The sequence below is a fragment of the Acomys russatus genome, chromosome 7 (genome assembly GCF_903995435.1).
Source record: "Acomys russatus chromosome 7, mAcoRus1.1, whole genome shotgun sequence".
NCBI classification, from domain to species: Eukaryota; Metazoa; Chordata; class Mammalia; order Rodentia; family Muridae; genus Acomys; species Acomys russatus.
The window spans coordinates 59,103,089-59,118,591 of record NC_067143.1 but is presented as its reverse complement, the minus strand read 5'-3'; the positions used below and the strand labels follow the sequence as shown (position 1 = coordinate 59,118,591).

At 45.9% G+C, this 15,503-nt stretch overlaps 1 protein-coding gene across 8 annotated transcripts in view; it reads left to right on the top strand.

Annotated features, from left to right (window-relative positions):
• Dennd2b (DENN domain containing 2B) overlaps positions 1-15,503 on the top strand; it is a 196,961-nt gene that overhangs the window by 75,502 nt on the left and 105,956 nt on the right. For 3 of the 8 annotated variants that reach the window (XM_051149202.1, XM_051149201.1, XM_051149200.1), the window contains exon 2: positions 14,064-14,152. The exons of 3 other annotated variants lie outside the window; for them this stretch is intronic. The gene's annotated coding sequence lies outside the window, so the exon portion shown is untranslated. Of the gene's footprint in view, positions 1-14,063; positions 14,153-14,494; positions 14,519-14,647; positions 14,934-15,503 lie in introns of those variants that run through there. 2 more of the 8 variants (XM_051149204.1, XM_051149199.1) reach the window with 2 other exon arrangements.

Genomic DNA, 15,503 nt, shown 5'->3' with positions numbered 1-15,503 from the left:
GAATAGAGTTGGCACCTTGCCTGGCCTTCTGACCTGTCCTCACCATACACCTATACGGTTCTGGCCTGCAAGGGAAGTTTTGGCAGAGTGTCATCCTACGAGATGTGAGGTTAGACTGGTCAGCCTCAGTCTGCCTCCCAGCTTTTTTGCTACCTTAGTGATGAGCTCCTTGGTAGCTGCCAGTCCTTGCTGAATTAGCCTATGATGGTCTCTTGCCGTGGTAAGGTACATATCCCTTCTCACATGTGCCCTACATGTTTTGGGTTTAAAAAGACAGGGGTACAGTCAAGTATGGTGGTGCATACCTGTACCTCAGAACTTAATGTGCTCAGGCAGTACAATTGTGAGTCCAAGGTTAGCTGGACAAGATAGCATCAAGCACCAGACCAGCATGAGCTGCATAGGGAGACCTCATCTAAAGAACTGGAGAGATTGCTCAGTGGTTAAGAACATTTGTTGAGGACCTAGGTTTGATCCCCAGTACCCAGTGGTTCACAACCATCTATGAACTCTAGGTTCAGGAGACCTGAGGGCTTCTTCTGATCTCTGCCGGCACCAAGCACACATGTGTTACAATACATACATGTACGCCAAACATTCACATAAATAAAATGGATAAATTAAAAAAAAATAATTTAAAGATGAGGCTGGTTAGTGGTGTATCTCAGTGAGTAGAGTGCATGTGTGGCCCTGGGTTGGGTCTCCAGTACAAATAGTTACGTATTTCTGTAATCTCAGCACTGGGAAAGTAGAAGCAGGAGGATCAGAAGAAGTTCAAGGTCACCCTCAGCTTTATAGTGAGTTTGAGGTCATCCTGAGCTACACGAGACCTTCTAGTAAGGGGCTTAATTTGAAACAGGCTTGAGGAAGGGGCTTAATTGGAAACAGAGCTAGCTCAAGGGCCTACATCTGAAGTGTGTATTGGAAGACTCCTACTAGTCTTGGCTCTTCTTCCTGTCTCTTCCTTCCCCTTTTTTCTTCCCACTGTGGTCAGAAATTGTGGACAGCTGCCACTATCAAGTAGGCCCGTCGGAACGTTAAGAATGGAGCTAAGCATAACTGCATGTTGCTTGGAGTGCTTGGGCTCACCTGTGGAGCTGTCAGCGTAAGCCCGGAGTGGGCCCTTTCCTCCCAAGAGTGGGTGCTAGCAGGGAGGAGAGAGTACGAAAAGTACCTCAGGGTCAGGATAGCATTGAGTCCATGCTTTCCTCCCTCTTGTGCTTCCAGTATCATCATCGTTGAGGGTCAAGCATGGGAAGAGAAAAGCAAGACCTTGCTATGCAGTCATCGAGCAGTTGGCAAGCATTTGCTGACTTTCTTAGCTTATCCATCAGTGTAATGCGCATACTTTATAAAGCTTGGGTTTTGGTAAGAAGGAATTTATTATTTACCCAGAGAGAATAGTTGATAAACAAAGACCATCCAAGCTTTCAACTTGTTTGTTGTTAACTACAAATACCTTTGCAGTTGGTGAACGGAAAAAGTTGTGTCTTAAAACCATAGGAAAGCTTTCTTGAAAGAAGCAGGGTTTGTTTGTTTTCCTGGTCTTTGAAAGTTTTGTTGATTTCATAAGTAAAAGGGGTAGAATGTGTTCTGTCTGTGGAGAACAGCGAGCACACGGAGAGAGAACTTAGTCTCTGTCTAAGGGTCAGTGTGGTGAGCTGTCCTGAAGCAGAGTGGTAAAAGGGCAGAGCCGAGAGTTTCACGCTACGAGTTTAACATTGGTCCACAAAAGAGGAAGTGAAGCAAGGAACGTGGAATCGCATGGAAATCTTGTTCAGTTAAATTTAAATTTAAATTACGCATATGTGTATGTGTGCATATGTGTGGGTGTCCCACAGAGGGCAGAAGGCACCATTGAATGCCGTGGAGCTGGAGTGAGAGAGGTGGTTGTGAGCTGGCTGATTGTAAGTAATCCTTAGCTGCCAAGCCATCTCCAGCCCCGGGAAATCTTTCTGGTAGAAGAAAGTAGGGACCCTCTGGAGAGGGCAGACACTGTTAGTAAAGTAACTCGCTAAAGGTATTAAAAGAGCTGCAACAAGAATAGAAGGGGGGTGAATCCTAGAGGGTGCTCCAGAGTGAGATAGGCAGGTCTTAGGCATGGGACACTAAGGGGAAAGGTGAGGAGGAGGAACACGCTCAAAGTTTCTGACCTGTGAGGCCTGAGCCATCCCGTCTGGCATCTCTCTAAAGCACCTTGAACTCGTCAAAGTGCTTTTTTATTCTGGCCTCTTTAAGTTCACCTAGTCTCATTTTTACCCCCACAGTGGGGAGCTGGGAGCCACAAAGCAGAAGGGACTGTTCCTAGCTCACCCAGCTGTTTAGTGGTGGAGTGCGACCTGTGCTCTGAGCTTTCCCTCTTTCAGGGCAGTTTTATAATACAAGCAATACAGAGGAATGACCGAGGGACCAGAACACTAGGTAACTCCCAGCCTCTCTGGGCAAAGGAAACTTACAAGCATTTGGAACGTATTACCGGGTTTCCTACTAAGAAATGTTTTCTGAGAACTATGACCAGGAACATAGGCTCCTTGGGTCTTTCTAATTCTGAGTCTTAAGTGCACAGAGATTATATGGATGAAAAATACTTAATTGGAATTCTTGAGACACTGTGGCTTGTGTCTTTCTAAAGGAATTACAGGAGTTATTTGACTCCATAATTTCATTTTCTGCTTGTGTTTCCATAAAACCTGACTGTTGAAGACACCACTCTGTCTTGTTAGGCTTTGGCCAAATGATAAGCAGCACCCAAGAAGCTTCTGCTACTTTCTTCCTCTCATTACAAGATACACCTGTGCACCTCATCCCCCATCTTCTGTCTTCATCTCTGTGTGCCCGTCTGTCTTGTTGTCTAGGTAACCTCTCTTGTTGGAGAAACCCCAAATCCTACCCCTTGTGCTGGCTATAGAACCTCTGCAAGACTGCTTTGTGTTCTCTGAAGTGATAGGAGCCAGCACAGTTGGAGGACGGAAAACAGAATTGAGGGTCATCCTGAGAGCATTTTGGGGAGTGTGCCTTTTTCATAAAGCTATTGTGGTCTGTGTCCTGACCTTTTAGCTTCCCCCATAGACACAGCTCCATTGGAGTCCATAAAGACAGATCAGAGAAGTGCTGTATTCTGCAGTCTAGCAAATTTTTTCTTTTCTGCTTTAGGGACAAGGGGTGCTGGCTCCTACATGCCTAATAACGTGCAACCATAGCTACTGAGTCCGCTGCCGAAGCTCTGTGAGGACAGCTGTATGTCCATGCTCTTCTAGGACAGAGGTTAAAGTTAGCAGGCTGAAGAGAGGAGGTTCTGTGTGTTCTGTCTAGGCTCTCAGTCCATCTGGTCTGTCATTTGCTTTCAGTTTCTGACCCAGTTCCCAAAGTTTCTTAAAGAGGTTAATTCCACAGAGTTCTTAGTTTATCAGAATGACCATATCCTTGGTATCGGTCCCAGGTTCTGTATCATGTTACTTCCTTTTTCCTCTTTATCTGCTCTAGACTCTACTGCTGTGGTCCATCTCAGACTTCCAGTTTCCTAGTCTGGTGCCCTAAAGGTTTAAGGGGTTGCGGGGGATGGAGTATATAGGTAGTAAAGGAAGGAAGTTAGGTTTGTGGGTGGGTCTTATCTCATCTCTTCTCTTCTGTCCTTCAGAATAGCAGATAAGGTCAAGTGTACCTGTCTTGGATAAGTTGAAATAGGTGGGATAGTCTCATTTGTTAAAACTAACAACAAAACCCCTGAAACCTCCTTTGGCCTCCAGCTTCTCGGCTGCAGGTCTCTATCCTTGCTTCTGCCAGTCTCTCCAGTTCTTTCTGGGGCTCTGATCCTCACATTGCTGCTGGATTTGCTTTTCCTGGCTTTGGAGAAGCCTCGATTCTGGAAGGGAATGTAATTAAGTAAAGCTGTGGTCATCTGGTAACTCTTGGGTGTGCACAGAGTAAAGCCTTTCTTAACTATACTGAATTTTCATGAGAACGCTTTCTTCCTCAGCCCCTGAGGCCGTTTCCTCAGAAAACATGTCTCATGCATTACTGATGATGGGTGTCGTCTGTGTTGATGGCAGGCTATAAACGTTCTCACCTTTAAGACTAAAGTGGTTGACTTCCTCAGATGGTGGTGTTTGCAGCGAGCCAATGTCTCATGTGTATGTTATGAAGCGACATGGCTTGGGACAGGGAAGTCTGGTGGCATCTATTGTGCTGGGCCCAGCAATTATGTCCCCAAAGAAAGAAACGCCAGACACTGAGGAAATGGAGGCTTTCTGAATTCTTTCCTAACTTCTGGTAGGCTAAATGGTACTCACATGTGTTATTTCACCCCTCTAGGAGTGATACTGAGGAATCCCACAGACGAGCCATTCTGACAGCCAAACAAGTTTCCACCTGTTTCTGTCCTTCAGAACCTTGTGCTAGTTTTCCCTCTTCCCTCTGCCCTCCACACCCATCCCTGCTTCTCTCACCACCTCACCCATATTTCTTTTCTTGCTTCCTGGGTCGCGTTTTTCTTTTTCTTTTGCATAGGTACCTCTGTGTTAAACTCTTAAGTGACCAGACATACACAAGGCATCTTTTATACAAAAGCAAACTAGTTCTGTTCTGGGTTCAAAAATAGGATATATGGGGCTAGAGAGTGCCTCAGTGGTTAAGAGTGCTTGCTGCTCTTTCTGAGGAACAAACAGTTCAGTTCCCAGAAGCAATGTCAGGTAGCTCAGAGCTGCCTGTAATTCCAGCTCCAGGGAATATGACACTTCTGATCTCAGAGGCACCGATGTATATGCTTTCATAGTCACACATACAGATACAAACACATATGTATAAATAAGAATTAAAAAAAAAATAGGCCAGGTGTGGTGGCACACGTCTTTAATCCCAGCACTCGGGAGGTAGAGGCAGGTGGATCAGTGTGAGTTTGAGGCCAGCCTGGTCTACAAAGTGAGTCCAGGACAACTAGGGCTACATAGAGAAACCCTGTCTGGGGGTGGAGGAAGAGAGGGGGCAGGATATATCTGGTATCTGCAACACTAAGAGCTAATTTTTACTGAGAAAGTTCTAGGTTTCTGACTTGGAGGTGAGGGGAAGAGTGGCTTTACAGCCTCATCTTTGGAACTGGGTGTGCTTTAGTCCTAGCACTCAAGACAGTTCTGTGTGAGTTTGAGGCCAGCTTGGTCTACATGGAGAGTCCCAGGTCAGCCAGGCCTACACAGTGAGACCCTGTTTCAAATCAACAATAACAAAAGCCAAAATAAAACTTATCATCTTCTACTATAGGATAGTGACATTTCAGGTGGAAATCTTCCCAGGATAAGAACTGGCCTTTGAGGTACCTTTGGCGCCCCCCCCCCCCCCCCCCAGTCTTTACTAGCGTTGTGAACTTTGCTTCTGGCAGATAAGTTGGTTTTTACATATCCAAACAATGCCTGAGAGGCCACAGAGTTGCATCATGCCACCTGACAGCTAAGCTCCCGCATTCAGACCCCAGGCCTTGTTCTCAGACAGCTATCAGATGGCAGCTTAGTATAGTAGGTTAAAAATCCACAGGCATTCACTCTGATCATTAAAAATATCACTTTGTGATTCAGAGCATGGTGAACCATGGTTTGAAGAGACAGTGGTATGAATTGTTCAGATTCTTGAGCAGCTCAATGGCCTTGCTAAAGCTCGGGAGGTCAGAGCCCCAGCAGGCAGGGCTCAGCTGTTTCTGCTTTCCAAAAGAGGTCTTTATCTCACCAAGCCTTGAGTTTCTCCTGAGACAACTGCTCAGGGACAGAAGTGCTTCGCTGCCTTCTTGCTAAATGTCTGTCTCTGCACTACATGCATGCAGTGTCTGAGGAGGCTAGAAGAGAGAGGGTGTCAGATGCCCTGGAGCTGGTGTTGCAGAGCTGTGAGCTGATGTGTATTCTAGGATACAAATCCTGAGAACTTCCTAAATGCAGAGCAAGCACAAACATAAGCAGTGGTCCCTTTCAGAAGAGCTTACATATAATTAAAAATGCAAGAAAATGAACAATAGCTTTGTGGGAGGAAAGAAAGTAATAGAACTCAAAAGACAAGTCCTGGGTATATGTGGGAGAATTAACTTGCCTACCCGTCAAGTTTCAAGTGGAAGATTGTAGAGGCTGTCAAGGTAGTTTAGTCCATGTTTAGATAGAGACTATACAACTGACTTGATGACTCAAAGTCTCTCCCAGGTCCTTGCTCAGAGTGTCTTCCAGCATTTGTGATCAGGGAGCAGGTTGGTTACTAGCAAGAGGCTGATATTTTTGAAGCTGGGATGGAGAGTTAAGACACTGTTCTTGTTCCAAAAAGTACTAGGAGCTGGTGAGAAAATGAAGCCAAGCAGGCCTCGGTGCATTAAAACAAGGCAGCGAGACACCGTTGACATAGGCAGACTGCTGGTCCCAAGAGTACTGAGTTGAGAGCCTAGCGCAGCTAGGAAACTCAGCAAGATATGACAGAGGATGTGGTTGTGTGGGGTTTCATTTCTGTAGCTGTGCCCAGGTATTATGTTGGGCAGCACTTCTTTCCCAGGTTCCACATGCTTTCTTGGTTAAGAATGCCACTTAAAGACTGAGAAGGCTCAATGGGTAAAGCACTTGGCATGCAAGCATAAGGAACCTAGAACCCGTGCAATGCTGGGTGCTATAGTACATACCTCTAATTTTGTCTGGGTCCTGCCAGGTGTGGCTTGCAATCAGAGGAGGGCTGGAGTTGCCATCCCTGGGGAGCAACTCATTTTATTGATCTGACAGCTCTAGTAGAGCCCATGTTTGATTCACTGTAGGCAAATTGTCTTCCAAGAGGACTTCAAGATGACAGGTCTCTTCTTTAAAGGCTGCTTTGAGCCGGGTGATGGTGGCGCACACCTTTGATCCCAGCACTCAGGAGACAGAGGCAGGTGGATTGCTATGAGTTTGAGGCCAGCCTGGTCTTCAAAGTGAGTCCAGGACAGCCAAGGCTAACACAGAGAAACCCTGTCTCAAAACAATAACAACAACAACAGCACCCAAACCAACAACCACAACACCCCCCCCCCCCAAATAAAGGCAGCGTTGAGAGCCATGGCCAAGGAGAGTGCCCAGACCCTCAGTCTTCTTCCAGGCCCTTCCCAGGTGGTTTCCCAGCTTTCCTATTCCATGTTTGGCACCTTCCTTCTCTCACCAGCCTGCCTCCTGTATGCCAGAAGCTGGGATCTCCAGTTCTTTTCTTCAAGAAAGTTGCCTTTTTGTTGTTGTTGTTGTTATGGTCTTCTTTATGATTGTAAGCACATGTCCCCAGAACTCCAGGCCGGGTGTTGTGCTAAAAGGGTTGAAAGACCCACAAGAAAATATAGTGGCTAGAGAAATGGCGCAGTGGTTAAATGTAGTAGATGCTCTTGCAGAGGACTTGAGTTCTATTTCTAGCACTTACAGGGTGTCTCCTAGGGCATCACATACCCTCTTTTGGCCTCTACAGGCACATGGCATACAGACATACATGCATACAAAACACTCATACACATAAAAATAAACGATTCAAAAATGAATACCATAAAGACAAATAAATGCAAAGAGAGATATAAGAAAACACCATATTTCTTTTCTTTTCTTTCTTTCTTTTTTTTTTTTTTTTTTGGTTTTTTGAGACAGGGTTTCTCTGTGTATCCTTGACTGTCCTGGACTCACTTTGTAGACGAGGCTGGCCTTGAACTCACAGCGATCCGCCTGCCTCTGCCTCCCAAGTGCTGGGACTAAAGGCGTGTGCCACCACTGCCTGGCGGATATGCATTTTCTATGTACAGTGTAAGCCCACCTGAAATTCATTGCTCTGGAGAATAGCTGCTTCTCTTTGCTTATCTGGTGAGTCTTTCCATTTTTCCAGTCATCTCATACATGTTGATTGCCATGATGAGTGAGCTGCCAAGCTCCTTGCATCTGGAGGGGCTCAGGCCTGTGGAGGGACCAGTGTGCAAGTCATGATGATAAAGTGCTACATACAACATAAGAGAGGCACCCCTAGGCTTCTGTAGGCCCGCAAAAGAGACAAAATCTGCCAAGAGATATAGAAACATTTCACAAAGGAGGTGTTGTTGAGGTGGGCCTTGAAGGTAGTAGGGTTTGTGAGTGTAGGAAGGAGAGGCAGCCAGATGCAGTAATGGCAGCTGCAACAGAGAGTAGGAGACAAAGGTCTGGGCGGGTTTCAGAGCACCAGGTTAGATGCAGTGTCATGGTGTGCTGTGATTGTCCACACCATGGCAGCAGCAAGGAAGGAGTAGCTTGGAGAGACATTGATCCTTCACTTGATTATTGAGTGAAAATAAAGAAGTCAGGATTTCAGATTTTGGAGACTAGGCAATAGATCTAGTCATATAATTGGTTGTTGCTTTTATTTAAGACTTCATTCTTTTCTTTTTAGAAAGATTTGTTTTTATTTTTAGTTAGGTACATGCTTGTATGTGTATATATAGAAAGTGGTTATGTGCATGTGAGTGGAAGTGTCCTTGGAGGCCAGAAGTTTTGGATGCCCTGGGACTCGAGTTTCTGAGGGTTGTGAGTCACTTGTTTGGGTGCTGGGCACTGAACTTTGGTCCTCTGGAAGAACAGCATATGTCCTTAACTACTCAGCCATCTCTCCAAGTCCCACCCCCACAGCAGTTTTCAATGAATTCTTTTTTAGTGACAAAATTCCCTGCTTCAAACTCATATTACATGTCTTTAAATTATAATCTCAATCTCTCTCTCTCTCTCTCTCTCTCTCTCTCTCTCTCTCTCTCTCTCTCTCTCTCACACACACACACACACACACACACACACACACACACACACACAGAGGGAGATACGTAGTTTTTCAGTGTCCAGTATTTTGACATCCTGGCATGACTTTGGGTGATGAAGTTCATGCTTGAGAATTGTGCAGTCAAGTTACAGAAACAACAACAACAAAACCCTTGTGTTTTGAGCAAGCATGTGATGTTTGTGTTGGGCCACATTCATAGTTACCCTTGGCTGCGTAGATTCAGGAATGACATTCTTGTCAGCATGGTAACCTGCGCTACATAGTGAGAGGGGGAAGGACAGTGTTTCATCTCTGGGTAGAACGAACCGCAGAGAATGTTGCCATCGTGAGAACTGGGCCATTTCTGTCGCTTACGTGGTTTGGCAAAGAGACAGTGTAGTGGAGGGCCTGTGAGTGGGCATTCCAGTAATGAGAGAGGCTATAAAACCCTAGAGTGCGTCCCTAGGAGAGTGACCTTACCAGGAAAATTCTGGGAAACAAACCACAGGGATACTTGACAGGAATTTTGGTTAAATATTCTTATTCCTCTATTGGCAAGGCATATGGAGGGAAGAAATGTAATTATAGTTTGTAAGTCTATGAAAAGATGCAATGAGTGACATGGGTGTCTCCTTCCTGTAGGAAGGGTTGTTACACGTTCATTCTGCAGATTTTTTTTTCTTTCTTTTTTTTTTTTTTTTGGTTTTTCAAGACAGGGTTTCTCTGTGTAGCCTTGGCTGTCCTGGACTCGCTTTGTAGACCAGGCTGGGCTCGAACTCACAGCGATCCTCCTGCCTCTGCCTCCCGAGTGCTGAGATTAAAGGCGTGCGCCACCACGCCCGGCTCTGCAGATATTTTTTGTGCCTGTTCTGTGCTGGGCCCTCTATCAAGTACAAGGATTGTGGTACCAGAATCTTCAAGGTTCCTGCTCTCATATGGTAGAAGACTCATATTAAGCAAACAACTGCATAAAAGTACAGTTACAAATCATAATGGATGTTTTGAAGGCTAAGTACAAGGAGCTAAAGGGGCTACATTTAGACTTAAGAGGACCGTGGAAGTCAGGAGATAAGGAATCAAGTTGAGGCAAGATAAGAGTCATCTGGGCAAAGATTGAGGCTGAGATCCCAGACTAAGCTAGACAGCCTGGGGGGGGAAAACTGACATGTTATGTTTTGTTTTTTCCGAGACAGGGTTTCTCTGTATAGCCTTGGCCATCCTGGACTTGCTTTGTAGACCAGGCTGGCCTCGAACTCACAGTGATCCGCCTGCCTCTCTGCCTCCCGAGTGCTGGGATTAAAGGTGTGCGCCACCATGCCTGGCTAAACTGACATATTAGTAAACTAAAATATCCTGTGCTCAGAGGGGGAAAGGCAGGAAGTATGCTGAGAGGAGGGAAGACAGGGCTCGTGCTAGGTCCTTGTAGGTCTTGGTAAGAGTCTAGATTTCATCCAAAGTGCTCTGGGAAGCACTGACGTATGCTAAGCAGGACCTGACACAATCCTGTGTCACAAGGGGCTTCAGAGAGCTGTGTGGAGAGTGGATTTGTGAGGGCATGGTGCTGTGGAATGTATACTTGGTCTTCCTCCTGTTTCCTGGCAGACAACTCCTAAAATCCTTTGCAATCTCCAAAGCAGGACATGTCTTTTTTTGTATTTGCTTGGTGTCTGCCAGTTCCTGGATGTTCTCAAGATGGGGACTGCTTGTGTTTAGAAGATTGTAACTCCAGTCTTAGTCCCTTACTCGTGGGGAGAGAGAGAAGGGTGAAAGTTAAGTTAGTTACCAATGAGTAATGATACAATCTGTTGTGCTTACACACTGAATCCTCCATAAAACCCCAGAGGACTGGGTTTTGAGAGGAGTAGTGGGGCCAAACATGTGACATTTGTAGAGAGGGCTTGGAAGCTCTGTGCTTTCCCCACACTTAGCCCTATGAATTTCTTTCATTTGCAATATTGTTTATAATAAACTAGTAGATCTAAGTAAGTTTTATGGGCCAACCTACTAATTGCAAATTCATTAAAGCTAAGGATATTGTTGTGGAAATTCTGACTTAGATTTACACATGCTTGGTCAAAAGTACAGATAAAACAATTTGAACCCAGCAATTGGTGTCTAAAGTGATGGGGAAGCAGTCTTGAGGACTGAGCCTCATGGATTTTTGGTGCAGAATTCGGGGAAACAGTGTCAGAGTCGCACAGGAGGGCAGACATCTACTGTTAGGCTGATGATTTGCCTGATGTGTTTGGAGAAACCTCCACCCAGTTGGCAACAGAAGGCTGCTGTGTTGGTTGTTGTGTGACATACACATGTCACATACACATGTGTATATGTCTCATATACATGAGAAACTGAGTTTGATTTGTCATTATTTTCAGTGAGGGCAAGAGGTGAAGCTAGAATAATTAAGTCTCTGCAGTAATTAATGAGCGAGATAGGTAGCAATGGAAGTGGAGAAAGGGGCACAGATACTAGATATATTTTTCAAGTAGAATTATTTGAAGTTGCTAAGTGGATTGCAGTGGGAAGGGGAAGGGAAGAGACTGGCGATGTTGCCCAAGCTTCTGGCCCACGGATGTGCCCGAAGTTGTGGCTCTTTCTTTTCCCCCTGTAGTGGTTAAACCTGAAGCCTTCCGTGTGTCTGTCAAATGCTGTCTCACTGAGGCTTCTCCCAAGCACTTTATTTATTTAGTTATATCTATCTTATTGAAAATACTGCATTTATTCATTTGTGTGTGTATATGGAGGGGGTATATATGTATAAGTAAGTGCATGCCATGATGTGCACGTGGAGGTCAGAAGATGGCTTCAGAAGTCGATGTTGGTCCCAGAGATTGAACTCAGATTGTCAGGTTTAGTGGGAACTTCCTTTACGTGTTGAGCCATCTCACGGGCCCTTATCTTGTTTAATTTTATACTTTTTAAAGATGTCTCTTTTTTTTTTTTAACGTAAAGATTTTCTTTTTATTTTATGTGTATTAGTATTTTGCCTGTGTCCATGTTTGTGCAAAATGTGTGTGCCTGGTGCTAATGGAAGAGGGCATAGGGTCTCCTGGAACTGGAGTTATGGATAGTTAGTTGTAAGCCATCATGCGGATGCTGAGAGCCAAACCTGGTTCCTCTGGAAAGGATCAAAATGTTCTTAACCACTGAACCATCTTTCCATCCCCGTAGCCCTTATTTTTCATTTTGAGACAGGATTTCATTGAATTGCCCAGACTGGCCTTTGATTTGCTCTGTGGTCCAGGCAGCTCTAGACATGGCGGTCCTCTGATCTTAGGCTCCTGAGTAGCTGGTATTACAAGCCTGACAGGCCCACCATGCCTGGCAGACAACACAGGTCTGTAAAATCTTCTCCCTTCAGAGAAAGCCAAACAGGCATGGTCTGGATCCAGTCCCGCAGAGGCAGCTGTCCTGACCTCACTTCTGTCCAGCTCTGGGAGCTCATGTATACAACAGTATCACCCAAGCAAGAGTTCTGGTCTCTCCGCACTCAGGCCCTGACTGTCTCTTCCTTCTGAGGACAAGGCACCAAAGAACCTCTGTCACTCCAATGTGCCACTAGGGGGAGCATGGCCTGCATGTATATCTGATCTTAGGGCTTTTAAGATTTGCATTACCTTCTTGACTGACTCTGTTTGAAGCTTTGGTAGCCTGACTCACACACTGTTTTAAAGTATGCCTGGTAGGGTCCCAATACATTTTAGTTGGTATTACCGTTATACCATGGATTTCATTTTATTGTAGAAAGCAGTGGACTTGCCTCAGCTGGGTTTGGAGACCAGGCATGTGTGTGCTTTTTGGGTTCAGAAAAAGGGCAAGTAAGTGCTTGCTGTGTATAAGAGGAAAGAGAAGCTGAGATTTAGTGATACTGTCTTCTCTTGTAGGTTTGGGATTCTGGGGGTCATGACCACTAGCATCTGTAGTAGCCTGACATTTCTTCTTGGGTTTTGTGACATGTTTCTTACACTTTACTTCAGCATATGTTTATGATTTAAACTCAAGTCAACCAAAATCTGGTTTTGAGGATTTTGTAGTATACCAAAATCAAATCAAAATCACAAGGAATTCCGCAAGGGATGAGCCTCAGGATGCGCATCAGGATGAGCCTCAGGACCTCCCTAGCATTATTTTGAGGAGCAACATTAGAAAATGTCTCCTTGAGTTTCACTGTCTTCATCCTCATCAGCCTCCTTGCTTTCCCACATTCAATCCTCTTACCAATTCCAAATAATTCTACTTGAAAAATGTATTTATTATCTGGTGGAGGAGGGGTGTCAACAATTTCGAGGGGGGGGGTGATCAGAGACGTTCTAGCTGAGTGCCTGATTTGAGGTATTTCTGGTGAATAACATCTTGACACTCCCCCACCCTGTGCCTCACCCCTCCCCCACCCAAAGGGTGAGATATAGGGTAGAAACTAGAAGGCCAGGAGGCAGGTGGCCAGTTGGTTATGAGGTCAGACACTGCCAAGGTCATGTGATTCTGCTCCGGTGTTCTTGGCAACCGCTCTGTTTAATGTATGCTGGAGAGCTGAAAGGCTTGGGCACTGTTTTTGGATCTGTTATTTCCTGGTTCAGTACATGGGAGCAAGTAATTTAACTTTACTATAGATAGTCTTTAAAATGTATTAAATTAGTATAATAACACCAGTCCTAACTTTCAGACCTACTCTGTGGGAGTGATAACAAGTGAGCCAGGATTTCGGTAGCTGTTTTGGGGAGATGTAAGGTAGCACATGGCATTTTTCTCTCCAATTTGCAGCAGTTATTCTGCGTGCCATAGATGCTGTCTGTCATTGAGTCTTTAGGCTAGAAGGGTGACAATTCGATTTGCTGTACCAGGACACCAAAAGAATCTCCATTTTCCCCTGGAAGCCTACACTTGTGGTTATCAGAAAATAAGCTGCTTTTTAAGATCATGCTTCAGTGTACTTTATAGCAAAACCTATAGGATTAGGAGACCCTTGACTGATATCTACTCTCAGTTCTTTTCCTGACTAGTTATGTCGCTATGGAGAAGGCATCTGACCTCTCTGAGCCTCAGTGGTCTTGTCTGTAAAATGGAAGCAAACCTACATCTGACCAGTATGTTTCAAACAGTTGAGAGGAGCAAAGAAAACAGTACATCTAAGAGAGTGTTAAGTAGTGTTAAAGCAAAAGTGTACACGAGGCTACTAAAAGGGCCTTCTGTGTCCCAGGTATGATGCTGACCGGTGTACAGCTCCTCGCTGGAGGCCTGTTTGCATTGTGTGTGATGCCCTGGCTATGTAGACTTGCCGGGGGTTCCTCCTAGTCCTGATCTAGTTTGTTTCTTCTCCATTGCAGGAAGACAGGAGACTGCTTAGGCTCTGGCACTAGTACCATGGGACCCTGTACTGGTTAAAGCCATCTCCAGGACCTGAACAGGCAACAAGGTAACCCGAGAGACCAGTCCAGGCCAGCTTCTGGGTTGGTTGTAAGTGGTGTTTCCGCCCCAATTGCTGCTGGAAAATCCCAAGCGAACAAACAAGTTGAGGCAACATGTATCAGGGTCCCTCCTCACTCGGCTACTGCTGTAGGACCCAGAGGAAGAGCTTGCTTCCCCCCCCCCCCCCAGCCCCCCTGCCCCGGAGCCTTCAGCTAGCTCCCTCCCCCTTGGCAGGGATTCTTCCAAGTTATAAAAACTGAGACAGTAGAGGGGAGGGAAACAAGTCCATTCACCGTCTGCACCCTTCTCCCCTCTGGGTTGTTGCAGCAAGTTCCCAGGAACAGCCCTGGGCTCCTGGTTGACTGGAAGGGAGGTAGGAGGAGTGGAATGCATGTGTAAACTAAGCCGATCAAAAGACAGTGCTGTTTTAAGGCCATCTAGAACTCAGAGAATGTGGGTAAGAGCGCGCACGCATATGCGTGCGCGTGCTAGCTCAGTCCCGGGGCTTGGGGTTGAGGGAGAGTGCCTAGTTGTGTGAGAGCAAGCCTGTGTGCAGCCTGGGAGCGCAGGGTCTCCATGGCAACCAGCCTGGCTGGCTAGCTGCGCTAGCTCTGCTCACTTGGCTGGAAGGAGTGTCTTGAAAGGTCAGAGGAAGGAGCTGTGGGAAGTTCGCAGCAGGTACTGGAGCTTAAGCCAGTGGATCTGGGGGCCCTGGGCTCCCCAAGCGACTGCGGCTGAGCCAGCCTCTGTGGAGAATGGAGGGGACAAGAAATCGCCCAGACTACCAGGTAAGGGCACCTCTGAGCTGCTTGCTTTGTGTCCTAGGCTGTTTGTGTCAGGCCAGTGTCTGTGCTTTTCAGTCAGAGTTTGGGGTCGAGAATGATGTCATGATCCAACAGTTGGATTCTATTAGCTCCGGGAGGAGACGGAAACAGCCAGTTTTCTTGACTTTGCAAATCTAGCTAATCTCACTCTGGCTGGATCGTAGATGTTTAGGCTTTACTCTGCATTTACTTAGCACAAAGCCGCCGGATATTTTCACAGGAAGGCTCTTCTATAGGAAATTGAGTTCTCATCGCTCGCTGTGCTGTAGTTCTCTCTCTTGGAACTTTTTGAGCAGCTTGGTTGGTTCTACCTAGTGGTGTCCTCTTGTCTCCATGCTGCTGTGCTTGGCCTGTAACAACAGTCCGACCAGCTAATGAAGCTCAGCGAGGCACCTGCCGCGAGTTCCAGGTTCCTCTGGAGCGTTAAGAGAACCGAGGGACTGTCACAATGCTATCTGAGCTGTGGCCTTTTCGCTCTCTTTATGAAGTAGCTTTAGAAATAGAAATGCCTCCTTCCTACTAGTAGTGTTCATC